This window comes from Macaca nemestrina, chromosome 1 (genome assembly GCF_043159975.1).
Source record: "Macaca nemestrina isolate mMacNem1 chromosome 1, mMacNem.hap1, whole genome shotgun sequence".
Lineage (NCBI taxonomy): Eukaryota > Metazoa > Chordata > Mammalia > Primates > Cercopithecidae > Macaca > Macaca nemestrina.
The window spans coordinates 35,785,870-35,801,640 of record NC_092125.1 but is presented as its reverse complement, the minus strand read 5'-3'; the positions used below and the strand labels follow the sequence as shown (position 1 = coordinate 35,801,640).

The following is a 15,771-nucleotide window of genomic DNA, read 5'->3' as shown; positions in this document are numbered from 1 at the left end:
AGGAGCCACAGCAGGGATGTGGGGCTAGGGCAGCAGGTGTTGATGTGAGCTGCCTAGGCTGTGGAACCCCATCGCTGCTGGGGTTTGAGTAGCTGCACATTTTAACTACTTTTCTCAAACTTTTAAGAAAAGGTCTTGTGGCTTAAAAACTTGAAAATCCCAAGTTCTGGGTCCCCTTCCATCCTGTGGCTTTTATCATGTGACTTCTAACCTGAGGCTATACCTGTTGATAAGGGATAAGGACAAGTAGGCATACAGAAGTGGAAACAAGTATCCACTTGAACTGTCTCTTCTCTCTCAAGGTCTTTTAGGTGCCGTTTAGGCAGGAAGGAAAGCCAGAGGTGGATTATTGTTTTAATTATCCTCGTTGAAATTCTCTCTCCTCTGTAAACATGAATTGACTATGTAATTACTAACCACCTGTCAGCTTCCATATGCCCTTCTCCTTTCCAGTGAGGGCTCTGCATGTGGGATTTATAGAGTTGTTCTCACTCTGCTGCCCTTGGTGTAATCGAGTGGATCTCTAGGCCATGCTCCCTAACACATTTCGAGCATCTCATTCATATACCATCCATTTACCATGTCTTCTTTTTCTGTTTCTTTCAATATGCAAACCATTTAGAGGATTCATTATAGGAATGAAAGCTCATATACATTAGGTGCTTACTGTGGGTCAAGAACTATGCTAAACACTTTACATGCATTATCTCCTTTAACCTTCACAACAACCCTTTGAGGTATGCCAACTTGATTATATTTTACAGATGAAAGAATCAGGACTTATAGAGGCTAGGAGCCCTGCCCAGTGATAGGTAGGAAGTAAATCTAGTCTTGGTCCATCTGATGCCAGAATCTGGGCTCCTTATGACTGTGTCAAACTCCCTCCTCAAATAAGCCAAGAAGTCACTTCCAAGAAGCCTTATTCTATAGGGTTTAGTTTTATCTATTTATCATAGAATTATCTGTGTGAAAGACATTATTTTAACTATGTTATAGTTATACTCTTATATTTTCCTGAGCAGTACCAGAATTTATATATTTTGTTCTTTTGTTCTTTGTTCTTTTGAAAATGAAGATGGTTAAATGAATATATAATTAATTTCACTGAAGCCTGGGTAAGAAAAATATTAAATGAGTAAATCAGTAAACGTGTAAATTAGTTAACATACTGGAAAAAATTGTTTGTCAGGACCTGTTTGGGTTTGGAAAATGACCACTGTGCTGTATATAGAGAAAATACAAACTAAAAAGCACTAGTATTTCTGACTGGCTTGCATTTTCTCCTGAATGTGTGTGCTTGCAGATTTAATCTTGATAGTTGATACTAATATGACCACAAACTTTGCACCATAGATTTTTGAGTAGGCACAGGGTATGAACTTCTGTAGGACTCTGCTTCTCCTTTATTTACCTGTGATTACTTCTTTAATGCCTGTCTTTCCCAAAGAGCATAAACTCTGTGCAAGCAGGGCCATGTGCTGTCTGCACCTCTCTATCTCCAGCTTCTGGCAGGCGCTCACATACCTGTTAAATGACTGTGAGTGTGGGGCTCTGGGCTCAGACCAACAGCATTTGGACGCTGGCTGTGGGCAGATTACACATCTTTGTGCCTTAGTTTTCTCAGCTGTAACAGGGGCAGTAATATACCCTGCCTCCTAGGGTGATTATGAGGATTAAGTAACATGATACATGTAAAAGCACATAACGGATATGGTAACTTTTAAAAAGCATAATATATTTCCATGATAAAATATGGAGTTGAACTTTTTTCAGTTCCCCTCAACTATAACACTTTCGCTTTGATGTCTCAGAGGGAAGGATTATAAGACAGTCTTTAGATTTTGAATTCTACCTAGAATGTATTATTTTCTGAAGGATGATGTCTATGCTGTGGTGAGTGGATCACGAATTGGTCCTGTGATCTGTCCAGAGGAGGGCATTATTTTGATGTGCAGTGTGTTTTCTGTAGGAAGCTGTCCCTGAATGTGTCAGTCTGACATGGTATTTAACCACACAGATCTGAACTTATTTATTATTTAAAGGTCAGGTGAGATCATCACATGAACAGATGGACAGAAATTGTTAATGGATAGAAATTGCTTGAAATTTTCTCAGTGTATCTGTGGCATATTCTTAAAAATGCAACTACTCTTTTAGTTTAGAAGGTCTATTAGTTATAGCCCATTGTTCTAGACCCAGTTTGTGGAACTCCTCGTATCTGCTGGCCCCACCTGCCCCAGGCCTTGGCCACTTGTCATGCTTTTCCAGTGATGACTCCTATAGCTCATCCTACAATTCATACAGCCCAGACCACTATCCCTAGGATGCATCTCCTAACATCGTTGATTGCCTTGTGCTTTCCTGGGTTGGGAGCTGATCCTAGAGGCAAGGCCGCCATTGTGTTAATCATACAGGAGCATCTGCAGCTCTGGTATGGAGGTTTGATCCAAATGGACCTGTTGAAGCTTCTGGCTTCCCCAGAAACTATGCAGGGTCTGGGCAATGCAGTCCAGAAGTACGGGTATTTCATTCCATTGGGCAAGCTTTTCCCTGGGAGGAATGAAAAGAGATAAATTGTTTGCCTTTTCTCCTCCCTGTTGACTGTTTCATATGGCTGCTTTATTTATTTATTTATTTATTTGAGATGGAGTTTCATTCTTGCTGCTCAGGGTGGAGTGCAGTGGCACGATCTCGGTCACTGCAACCTCTGCTTCCCGGGTTCAAGTGATTCTCCTGCCTCAGCCTCCCGAGTAGCTGGGATTATAGGCACCTGCCACCACTCATGGCTAATTTTGTATTTTTAGTAGAGTTGGGGTTTCACCATGTTGGTCAGTGTGGTCTCAAACTCCTGACCTCAGGTGATCCACCTGCTTCGGCCTCCCAAAGTGTTGGGACAATAGGCATGAGCCACTCCACCCAGACTTTTTTCTTTTTTTTTCTTTTTCTTTTCTTTTCTTTTCTTTTCTTTTCTTTTCTTTTCTTTTCTTTTCTTTTCTTTTCTTTTCTTTCTTTCTTTCTTTCTTTTTTTACAACCATTGCCACTATCCAATGGCTTCTCTATAGCGGTCCCATGTGAAAAACAGCCAACTACATGTCCCCCTGAAGCTACAGCCAATTCAAAATCAGTAACACAATGCCCTGTAGTTTCTCTCCTTCTTTCCTTCGTTTGCTTTACTTTTTCTGTTACCCTTGCCTCCCTGGGATTGCAACCCTCTGACGCATTAGGGCATAACTTTTGATTAGGTTCTATTTTCTAAGGGCTCATGCTGATCAACTTCAAAAATTTATTTATTTTTATGTTTAGTACCGCATTGTCTGACTTTTTTTTAAAAAAAGTTAAGTTTGTTGAGATATAATTTACATATAATAAAATTCACGCTTTTTAGGTGTACAGTTCTCTGGGTTTTGACAAACCTACACGGCATGTAGCTAGCCCACCACAGTCAAGATGTAAGAACATTTCTGTCACCCCCAAAAGTTCCCTTATGTGCCTTGTAATCAGTCTCCTTTTCCTGCTCCACGGCTACTGGTAGTCACTGACCTGTTTTCTTCCCACTTAATTTTTCCTTTTCCAGAGTGTCATATAAATGAAATCATACAGCATACAGCCTTTCGAGTTTGGTTTCTTTCTCTTTGCGTAATGCTTCTGAGGTGCACCGTGTTGCTGCATGTGTCGGTAGTCCATTCCTTTTTATTGCTGAGTAGTATTTCATTGTATGGATGTACCACAGTCTTTTTCATTCACCAGTATGCAGACATTCAATTATTTTTAGTTTTTGATGACTATGAATATATCTTCTATAAACATTCATGACAGGTATAGACATATGGTTTTATATATTTTAGGACTGAGATTTCTAGGTTATATGCTAAACGTATGTTTAACTTAAGACAATTTACACAGATGTGTAATTGGTTTTACTTTTCTCCTCATTCTCCATTGTTGCCTAGATAACATCATGAAGCAAGAATGATATAAGGCAAGGACTGAATTGTAGCTGCTTCTGAATGATAACTTTAAAATAAATCTGTGCAGAATTCTAAAAAAGAACAAATGTTGATACCCCTTCAAAAAGAGGCAGCTTCGATTATATCAGCAGCTCTTTATTTCTCGGGTATTCAGAAACAATTCTGTTTCAGTTTCTATATTCTGTGATTTTGAAGAGAAGGCTGTTGTTACTATATTTCTATCAAAGCCCGTATCACACAGGTTTTCCATTTCTTTGGCTGTATTCTGGATTAGAAACTGGTGCTCTGGCATACAAATGTGCCCAAAGGTGAGCTCTGTGTTTTAACATTTTGGGATTTTGCTTGTACTGGTTTGCTAGTACACATTTAGCTTTTAATAAATTGGCAAACTGTCTTCCAAAGTGCTTGTGCCATTTTGCATTCCCTGTGTATGAGAGTTCCAGTTGCTCTGCATCTGCCAAAACTTAGTCTTGTCAGTTGTTACCTTGAATGTTAGCCATTTCATTAGGTTTGTAGTGGTATCTAAGATTTAGATAAACTTAGATCAATAATGTTATGAATATAATTCACCTATAACAACGTACTGCTAACCAAGTTTTTGCCTTTTAGAAACTATCCCAATTCTGTAGGCCAGGGTTGAACCTCCTTAAAGCATAAGTCTCACAGGGCCTGAAAAAACAATAGCACAATGGAAAAAAAAAGTATCTAGGTAACAACTAACATGATGAATAGAACAGTACCTCACATCTCAATATTAACATTGAATGTAAATGGCCTAAATGCTCTACTTAAAAGACACAGAATGGCAGAATGGATAAAGAACCACCAATCAAATATTTGCTATCTTCAAGAGACTCACCTAACACAAAAGGATTCATGTAAATTCAAGGTAAAGGGGTGGAAAAGGATGTTCCACACAAATGGAAACCAAAAGCGTGCAGGAGTAGCTGTTCTTACAGACAAAACAGACTTTAAAGCAGCAACAGTTAAAAAAAAAATACAAAGAAGGACATTATATAATGATAAAAGGATCAGTCCAACAATAAGATATTATAATCCTATAGTTATATGAATCTAAAACTGGAGCTTCCAGAGTTATAAAGCAATTACTACTAGACCTAAGTAATGATATAGTGACACAATAATAGTGGGGGACTTCAATACTTCACTGACAGCACTAGACAGATCATCAGGACAGAAAGTCAACAAGGAAACAATGGACTTAAATTATACCCTAGAACAATTGGACTTAATAGATACTTACAGAAATTCTTCCCAGCAACTGTAGTATTCTATATTCTTCACATCAGCACATGGAACGTTCTCCAAGATAAACCATATGAAGACCACAAAACAAGTCTCAATAAATTTAAGAAAATCAAAATTATATCAAGTATCTTCTTAGACCACAGTGGAATAAAACTGGAAATCAACATCAGAAAAAACCCTCAAAACTATACAAATACATGGAAATTAAATAATCTGCTCTTGAATGATTTTTGGGTTAACAATGAAATCAAGATGGAAGTTAAAAAATTCTTTGAAATGAATGATAATAGTGACACAACTTATCAAAACCTCTGGGATACAGCAAAAGTAGTGCTATGAGAAAAGTTCATAGCATTAAATGCCTACATGAAAAAGCATGAAAGAGCACAAATTGACAACATAATGTCACACATCAAGGAACTAGAGAAACAAGAACAAACTAAACCAAAACCCAGAAGAAGAAAAGAAATAACAGAGATCAGAGTAGAGCCAAATGAAATTGAAACAACAACAACAACAACAACAACAACAAAATACAAAGGACAAATGAAACAAAAGCTGGTTATTTGAAAAGATAAACAAAGTTGATAGATCATTGGTGAGATTAACCAAAGAAAGAAGAGAGAAAATCCAAATAAGCTCAATTTGAAATGAAACTGGAGATACTACAACTGATACCACATAAATACAAAAGATCATACAAGGCTACTACAAACACCTTTACGAGTACAAACTAGAAAATCTAGAGGAAATGGATAAATTCCTAGAAACATAAAACCCTCCTAGATTAAATCAGGAAGAAATAGAATCCATGAACAGACCAATAACAAGCAGAGAGATTGAATCCGTAACAAAAAAATTGCCAACAACAAAAAAAAAGGTCCAGGACCAGATAGATTCACAGCTGATTTCTACCAGACATTCAAAGAAGGATTGGTACCAATCCCACTGAAACCATTCCAAAAGATAGAGAAGGAGATAATGCTCCCTAAGTCATTCTGTGAAGCCAATGTTGCCCTAATTCCCAAACCAGGAAAGGACATAACAAAAAAAGAAAACTACAGACCCATTTCCCTGATGAATATAGATGCAAAAATCCGTAACAAAATACTAGATAACCAAATCCAACAGCCCATCAAAAAAAATAACATATGATCAAGTGGGTTTCATCCCAGGGATGCAGGGATGGTTTAACATATGCAAGTCAATAAATATGGTACATCACATAAAAAAATTAAAAACTATATGATCATTTCAATAGGTGCAGAGAAAGCATTTGATAAAATCCAGCATCCTTTTATGATAAAAACCCTCAATAAAATAGGCATAGAAGGGACTTACCTCAAAGTAATAAAAGCCATATATGACAAACCCACTGCCAACATCATACTGAATGGGGAAAAGTTGAAAGCATTCCCCTTGAGAACTGGGACAAGACAAGGATGCTCACTTTCACCACTTCTATTTAACATAGTACTGGAAGTCCTAGAGCAATCAGGTGAAAGGAAGAAATAAAGGTATCCAAATTGGAAAAGAGGAGGTCAAACTGTTGCCATTTGCTGATATGATTGTATACCTAGAACCCCCTGAGACTCATCCAAAAAGCTCCCAGATCTAAGAAGTGAATTCAGTAAAGTCTCTGGATGCAAAATCATTATACACAAATCAGTAGCACTACTGTACACCAATAGCGACTAAGCTGAGAATCAAATCAAGAACGCAACGCTTTTTACAATAACTGCAAAAAACAAACCAAAAACCCCTCCCAAAAACCTAGGAATATACTTAACCAAGGAGGTGAAAGATCTCTACAAGGAAAACTGCAAAACACTGCTGAAAGAAATCATACATAACACAAACAAATGGAAATACATCCCATGCTCATGGATGGGAACAATCAATATAGTGAAAATGACCATGCTGCCCAAAGCAATGTACAGAGTCAATGCAATTGCCATCTGAATACCAGCGTCATTCTTCACATAACTAGAAAAAAAAAATCCTAAAATTCATATGGAGCCAAAAAAGAGCCCACATAGCCAAAGCAATACTAAGCAAAAAGAACAGATCTGGAGGAATCACATTACCCAACTTCAAATTATACCACAAGGCCATAATTACCAAAACAGCGTGCTACTGGTTTAAAAATAGATATATAGACCAATGGAACAGAATAGAGAACCCAGAAATAAAGCCCAATTCTTACAGCCAACTGTCCTTCAACAAATCACACAAAAACATAAATTGGGGAAAGGACACCCCATTCAATAAATGGTGCTGGGAAAACTGTCAGGCACATGTAGAAGAAACAAACTGGATCCCCATCTCTTAGCTTATACAAAAATCAACTCAAGAACTCAAGATGGATCAAAGACTTAAATCTAAGACCTGAAACCATAAAAATTCTAGAAGACAACATCAGAAAAACTCTTCTAGACATTGCCTTAGGCAAAGAATGCATGACTAAGACCCCAAAAGCAAATGCAACAAAAACGAAAAATAGATGGGACCTAATTAAGCTAGAAAGCTTCTGCACAGCAAAAGAAATAATCAGCAGAGTAAACAGACAACCCACAGAGTGGGAGAAAATATTTGCAAACTATGCATCTGACAAAGGACTAGTATCCAGAATCTACAAGGATCTCAAAACAAATCAGCAAGAAAAAAAAACAAAAAACAAATAATTCCATCAAAAGTGGGGGAAGGACATGAATAGATATTTCTCAAAAGGAGATATACAAACAGCCAACAAACTTGAAAAAATGCTCAACATCACTAATCGGGGAAATGCAAATTAAAATCACAGTGAGATTCCATGTTAGTCCTGCAAGAATGGCCATAATTAAAAAGTTAAAAAACAATAGATATTGGTGTGGATGTGGTCAAAAGGCAACGCTTCTACACTGCTGGTGGGAATGTAAATTAGCATAACCATTATGGAAAACAGTATGGAGATTCCTTAAAGAACTAAAAGTAAAACTATCATTCAATCCAGCAATCCCATTACTGGGTATCTACCCAAGGGAAAACGAAGGAAAAGAAGTCATTATATGAAAAAGACATGGACACACGTTTATAGTGGCACAATTTGCAATTGCAAAGATATGGAACCCACCTAAGTGCCCAATGGCCAACGAGTGGATAAAGAAAATGTGGTATATGTACACCATGGAATTCTACTTAGCCATAAAAAGAAACAAACAAACAAAAAAATGCCTTTTGCAGCATCCTGGATGAAGCTGGAGGTCATTATTCTAAATGAAGTAACTCAGGAATGGAAAATCAAATATCGTATGTTCTCACTTATCAGTGGGAGCTAAGCTATGAGGACTCAAAGGCATGAGTGATATTAATGAACTTTGGGGTCTCAGTGTGGGGGAAGATTTGGGGGATGGATAAAAGGCTACATATTGGGTACCATGTATACTGCTGGGTGATGGGTACACTAAAATCTCAGAAATCACAACTAAGTAACTTATCCATGTAACCAAAAGCCACCTGTACTCCAAAAACTATTAGAAAAAAACCCAATCCCATTCATCTCAGATATATTCATTCATTCATGATTTTATTCACCAAACATTTACTGTATGTCAGTCAATAAAAAGTAAGATTTAGTCTTGCCCATGAGGAGTTTGTTTTTTAATTGGGAAGATCTCAGGACAGTGCTGTGATAGGGGGAGAGCCCGTTTCTAATGAATGCACACATCAATATGATATATTTAGAAAACTCTATGTTACTTTGGTTATTCCTGATTGATGAACTAGTTAAAAATTCCAACAGCAGAAACTTCATATCCCAAAACAAAAGCAATGTTTTTATCTTGCTGCAAATTCCAGGTTGCATATCTCCAGAGACAAATTTAATTATGGCTTCATCCACCTGAAGGCAGAAAACCAGGGTGCTGGGAACAGCCTGTGTATCTATTATACCTAGGCATCAGTATTGTGCAGTCTTCCTCTCTGTAACACAGCCTGTAGAATCCAGGAGGAAAGCGTCCCTCGGCCATCTGAAGTAGCTATCAAAAGAATCTGGTCTAAAGCCGTGCATTTTACTTTTTAGTTTCTCACTCAGAGCCCTATCACTTTTATTAAATTTCCAGTTCTTAACACCACCGAGAGTCTGTGTTCCCAGCCCAGACAGAGACCACCAAGTAGAAAGGGACACAGTTGGGTTATTTTTAGAAGTAGCTACAGTTACAACAGAAGTGGCAACTGGACATGGAGAGGTGACAGCATATCGGAAAAACAGAAGGTAAAATAATGGATGTTCAAAATTTTGAAATGCTCAAGTCATGGAACAAGAAGATGATGCTTTCCCCCAGTATTCTCTGTGACAGAAGTCGCGGAAATATGTGATACATTTTAATAAAGACTTATATGCAAAATGATTAAAATTAGCTTGCGCATTTGAAGGGACAGCTTTCTTTTGATGTTAACATTTATTTGCAGAAGATCCTTGACTCCCTTAGGATGCCAGGTGAAAAGTATCACTAGCTTTAATAATATTTATTTTCTCATGTATTTTCTATTGTTGGGCTATGACACATCTCTGGGAACAAGTGACTTCTAACTGACAGGGAGAGTGATGCAGCTGTGAGTCACCTGGAAATGACTGACGGGGGGATGAGTGTTTCAAACATCTGTCTTAGACCTCTTCCACCTCCTCGTCGAGAGTCTCAATTTGCTTAGACGGGAAAGGTCTCTGTAAGGCACAGGGCTCTGAAAGACAGATGTTTTTGAAACCAGGAATCTCATGCGGCAGAGAGATTGCCATGATTGATTTGTTCCTGTACTTCTTTTAGTTTATTTTATTTATTTATTTATTTATTTATTTATTTATTTTTGGAGAATCTCAAATGGAAAGGGTTGATTAATCATAATCTTCATTTCAAAGTACATTTTCATTGTTGGGCCATGGAAAGCTGATCTTTTGTTTTTTATGTCTGTATATTTATGAACGTCTGTATTTACTTATTCCCTTTACCCTCATTTCCCACTGCCTCTCCCCACTTTTTCCTACCTTCTGAGCCAGTCTGTGATGAGTTGGGTATGTATCTTTTGATTCACATTTCCTTGTAAAACAAATAGAGTTAATTTGTGTGTTAATTTCTTTTTAAGTTACATAAATGGCGTTTTGCACTAGACCTTGTTCTGTTTCATACATGAAACTCACTCAGTGAGTTTTAAAGTCTTTTAAAGATCCATCTGTGTTGCCATTCCTGGATCCAGTTCATTGCTTCCCACTGCTACATCATGGTGCGTGGTATGCATCCACCACAGTTTACAGATTCATTCTGTACTGATAAACTTTGAGGTTGACTTGGTGCCCTAGTCAAGTCATAATAATCAGTATGGTGGTAAACAGCCTTATTGCACAACCTTAAGGACTTGTGCAAAGGTCACTTTGGGGTTATTTTCCCAGGTGTAGATTATTGGGTCATAGGATGGATGTGTACTTAATTTGACTGCCAGTTACTCTCCAGAATGACTCGACCAGTTTATGCCTCTATTAGCAGTACATGAGAATTCTTGTTTATTTGTCACTCTGTTGATATGTCCAACATTCAGAATTTTGCCAAACTGATAAGGTGTAAAGTGGCATTTTACTATTTTAATTTGAATTTTCCTGATTTCTAATATATTTAAGTATCTCTTTATATATTTGGTATCCATTCAGGTTTCCAGTGCTTTGAATTGCAATTTAAGCTCTTTGTGTAGTTTCCTATTTGGCTTCCTGTCTTTGGGTTTTGTTCTTGTTTTTTGAGATGAGGTCTTGCTCTGTCGCCTAGGCTGGAGTGCAGTGGCACAATCATGGTCCACTGAAGCCTACCTCTGGGCCTCAAGCAATCCTCCCAAATTCAAATGACTTCCCACCTCAGCCTCCTGAGTAGCTGGGACTATAGGCATGTGCCACCTTGCCTGGCTGAGTAAAAAAACTTTTTAATAGAGATGGGGTCTCCCTGTGTTGCCCAGGCTGGTCTCCAATTCCTGGGCTCAAGCGATCCTCCTAGCGTGGCCTCCTAAAATGCCGGGGTTACGGATATGAATCACCATGCCTGGCCTTCCTGTCTTTTTCTTACTAAGTTGCAAACGTTCCTTGTGTAATCTGTGACTCTCAAACTTTGATGTGCATACAAACCACCTGGGAATCTTATTAAGTTTCAGATTATGATTCAACAAAGACAGGATGGGACTCAAGCTTGTGCATTTCTTATAAGCTCCCAGATGATGCAGAAGACTGGGGTTCTTGAACCACCCTTTGAGCAGCAAAGTGCTAGTTGTTAGTTTGAGACTTTGCAAAAGTCTCCTTCCACATTTGTCATGCTACTATCACTTTTGTCTAGATTTAATTGCTTTTTGTCTAGATTTAATTGCTTCACAGCTCTAAAAAAATCCTCTGGGCTCCACATAGTCATCTTTACCCCCAGTCCCTGAATCCCTGGCAGCCACTGATCTTTTTACTGTCTCTACAGTTTTGCTTTTTCCCGAATGTCATATGGTTGGATTTAGACTGCATGTAGCCTTTTCACACTGGCTCCTTTCACTTAGAAATATGCACTTGAGGTTCCTCCACGTCTTTTCTTGGCTTGATAGATCATTTCTTCTTATCACAGAATGATGTTTCACTGTATAGATGTACCACTGGTTGTTTTTCCATTCACCTATTGAAGGACATTTTGGTTGCTTCCAAGTTTTGGCAATTGTGAATAAAGGTGCTATAAACATTTATGTACAGGTTTTTATATGGACATAAGTTTTCAGATCATTTGGGTAAATACCTAGGAGTGAAATTGCTGGATTGTATGGTAAGGATATGTTTAGTTGTGTAAGAAACTGCTAAACTGTTTTCCAAAGTGGCTATACCATTTTGTATTCCCTCTAGCAGCAAATGGGAGTTTCTATTGTTCCATATCCTCACCAGCATTTGCTGTTAGTGTTTTGGATTTTAGCCATTCTGGTCGGTATGTAGTGGTATCTCATTGTTGTTTTAATTTGCAATTCCCTAGTGACATATGATGTTGCGCATCTTTTGATATGGTTATTTGCCATCTGTATATCTTCTTTGGTGTAGTGTCTGTTCAGATCTTTTGCCTGCTTTTTATTGTTAAGTTTTAAAAATTCTGTGTATATTTTATATTTTAGATACAAGTCCTTTATCAGATATGTGTTTGCAGAGATTTTTCTCCCAGACTATGGCTTGTCTTTTTATTCTTTTAACAGTGTCTTTTGCAGAGCATAAGTTTTTAACTTTAATGAAGACTACTTACCCATTTTTTTTTTTTCATGGATTGTGCTTTTTTGGTGCTATATCTAAAAACGCATTGCTAAACCAAGGTGACCTAGATTTTTCCCTATATTTTCTTCTGGAAGTTTTATAGTTTTGCATTTTACATTTAAGGTCTATGATCCATTTTAAGGTGGTTTTTGTGAAGAGTATAAGGTCTGTATCTAGATTCATATTTTTGCATGTGGCTATCCAGTTTTTCCAGCACCATTGGTTGAGAGACTGTTCTGTCTCCACTGAATTGCTTTGCCCTTTTGTCAAAGATCAGTTAACTGTATTTGTATGGGTCTATTTTTGGGCTCTCTATTCTATTCCATTGATCTGTTTGTCTATTCTTTCACCAATATCACACTGCCTTGATTACTGTAGCTGCTTTTAAATATATGTTTTGTAACCTTGTACTTCCTTAAAAAAGATTCAAGATAGATTACAATTTCAGTTACATAGGAAGTAGGATAATTTTAATAAAAAAACAAAAATTATTAATCATAAAGATACGGATTCTTCTGCCAGTGGCTCTATTCTTTCAAAAGCTGGAAAACAGAGCTCTCTTACAGTGGCGTATGGACAGGCCTAGGGCTTTTTACCATCTGGCATTTATCTGACAACACTGATAATTATACATTTAGACAGAGAGAAATACTGAGGTTATTCTTCAATGTTATTGTTTTCCTTTGCATTTGTGATAACTAGTTAGTGTTGCATAGTTATTTATGGTTCATTGGAGATACATCTTAATACTTTAGTTATTTTATTAATTGATACTGCATCAAATGTTTGTTGAAATATCCATATATGCAAATCTGACCACATTCTTTTGCATTTTGTTTTAGGTCAATGATGCCTTCCTTCATGTGAAACAGGGGAAATCCATGGGCAAGGTGCTTCTCGCTGTTAAATAAATCCTCGCCTGAGCAGCAAAGTTAACATGTCCAGATCAAAACTCCACATCTTTCCCCAAAACCTGATTTCCCTTCTGTGTTTCCAAAGGTGTTACCACTTTCCTTACTAATCCAGGTTTAAAATCTTGGCGTCACCTCTGATTCTGTTACAACAGAATCAACTCTTAACTAGTATGATTATATAGTTTATTGTCCAAACCTTTTTGAGAGTAAAAGGGTGCCATTAGTAATTACATCAGGAAAACATATCCCAGGCAAACCAGGGTGTATGGTCAGTCTACTCAATGCATTATGAAATGCAGTGATTGCCGAGTTCTGTCATTCCCACCTCTAAGATATCTCTCATGTCCATATCCTCTTCTCCATTCTGACTAATTAAGCCTGAACTGCTATCACCAGTGACCTTCTAACTGCTTTTCCTACCTTTAAACTACTCTCACCCCCTCCATCCTTGTGATGCATTATTGCCATGGTGATCTTCCCGAAGCATAGCTCTGACTGTGGCCCATTTCAGAAAACTACAGTGGCTCACCATTGCCTGATGGTGGAGTTCAGACCCCTTGAGCTAGCATTTCATTATGACTGTGATTTTTCCCCGCACCACTTTCCAGCCTTAAGTATGTACTGAACTTTCCTGCCTCCCTCATTTTGCCCTGCTTGTGCAATTTTTTCCACCCTCCATCTCTGTCAAACATAAGCCTTCCTGACCTCTAAGACCTGCCTTTGTCATGTGCCTTTACCCTCAGGCAAGGAGCAGTCTCTTCTCTTCCTCTTCTACCTTCCTGTAGCTTCCCTAGGATTTGTCACATTCTGCCTTGAATCATAGGAAACGACATGTGTAGTGGAGTGAACACAGGCCTCTGAATCCAAGATATGAGTTTAAATCCCAGCTTTGGAGGTGGTTACTTAAGGTCTCAGTGCCTTCATTCTTCTACCTATATAAAGTAGATATTACAATATCTAACTTAGAGAGTCATTGGGAGCTATACAAGCAGTGATTGGGTAAAGCACCTGGCATATGGCAAGCAATTAGCAAATGCTGGTTACTTCTACTTCTTTCTCTTCTCTTTTCCCAATGTATCATAAGTTCCTTGAGAGCAGGCACCATGTCTGATTTACCCTTGTATTTCCCACAGTACTTCCCATAGTGAGTTACCCTTAATAAACAGTAAGTTGAATTGAATTTAAATTACCTGTAAGTTTTAAAATGCGGGATTAAATTAAGAATATGTTGCTTTGGAAACACCCAAATGTCTATCGATGGATGAATGGATAAACAAAATGTGGTATACACATAATGGAATATTATTCAGCCTTAAAAAGGAATGAAATTCTGACATGTACTACAATATGATGAACCTGGAAGACATTATATGTGAAATAAGCCAGACAGAAAAGGACAAATACTATATGATTCCACTTATATGAAGTACCTAGAATAGTGAAATTCATAGAAACAGAAAGTACAGGTTGACATCCAAAATCTGAAATGGGAAACGCTCCAAAATCTGAAACTTTTTGAATGCTGACGTGATGCTCAAAGAAAATGCTCATCGGAGCATTTCAGATTTTGGATTTTTGGATTTGGGATGCTCAACTGGCATAATGTGAATATTCCAAACTCTGAAAAAATCTGAAGTCTAAAACACTTCTGGTCTCAAGAATTTTGGATAAAGGATACTCAACGTGCAACATGTAGAATGTTGGTTGCAAGGTGGGAGGGGAGAACGGAGAGTTATTGTTTAATGTACAATGTTTCCGTTTGGGAAGATGGAAAGTTTTGGAGGTGTGTGATGGTTATGGTTGTGCAGCAGTGGGAAGGTACTTAGTACTGCTCAACTGTGTACACTTAAAAATGGTAAAAATGATAAATTTCATGTATGTCTTACAATAATAAAAGAAGTTTTAAAAAAATCATGTTATCCTCTTTTCTAAGTGAATCCATTCAGGGAGGAGAACAGGGAGTGTGTGTAGCGTGCCTAGCTTAGGTTGGAGTCAGCTCCAGTCTCTGCCGGAGTCCTGGTTTGTTGGGAGAGGTCCTGTACTTTTGCTGGGTGCTAAGCATTGTGCTGTATTCCTCCTACTGCATGAGTGATAATTCTCAGAAAGGAGGAGGTGGCATGAGGATAAAAACAGGCACCTGACACAATAGGGAGATGTGGGTACTTCCACTTATTCTTGATGAAGTCCGCTTCCAATAAATGTGGTAAGAGGCTTTGTTTAGAAAAAAATATATGTTTTTTGAAGAATAGAATGATAAAATAGGATTAACATTTGAGGAAAGAATTTGAAACGGAGAAATTAGCAGAAGGAAGGGGGAGGAGAAAGATGTCAGGGAAATCA

The 15,771-nt window shown here is 37.8% G+C and overlaps 1 protein-coding gene across 5 annotated transcripts in view; it reads left to right on the top strand.

Moving 5' to 3' along the window:
• LOC105484485 (quinone oxidoreductase-like protein 2) overlaps positions 1-15,332 on the top strand; it is a 31,576-nt gene extending 16,244 nt beyond the window's left edge. For 3 of the 5 annotated variants that reach the window (XR_989004.2, XR_989003.2, XR_989006.2), the window contains one exon: positions 13,360-15,332. The gene's annotated coding sequence lies outside the window, so the exon portion shown is untranslated. The remainder of the gene's footprint in view (positions 1-13,359) is intronic. The other 2 variants (XM_071076101.1, XM_071076104.1) reach the window with 1 other exon arrangement.
• The last annotated feature ends 439 nt before the right edge of the window (positions 15,333-15,771 follow it).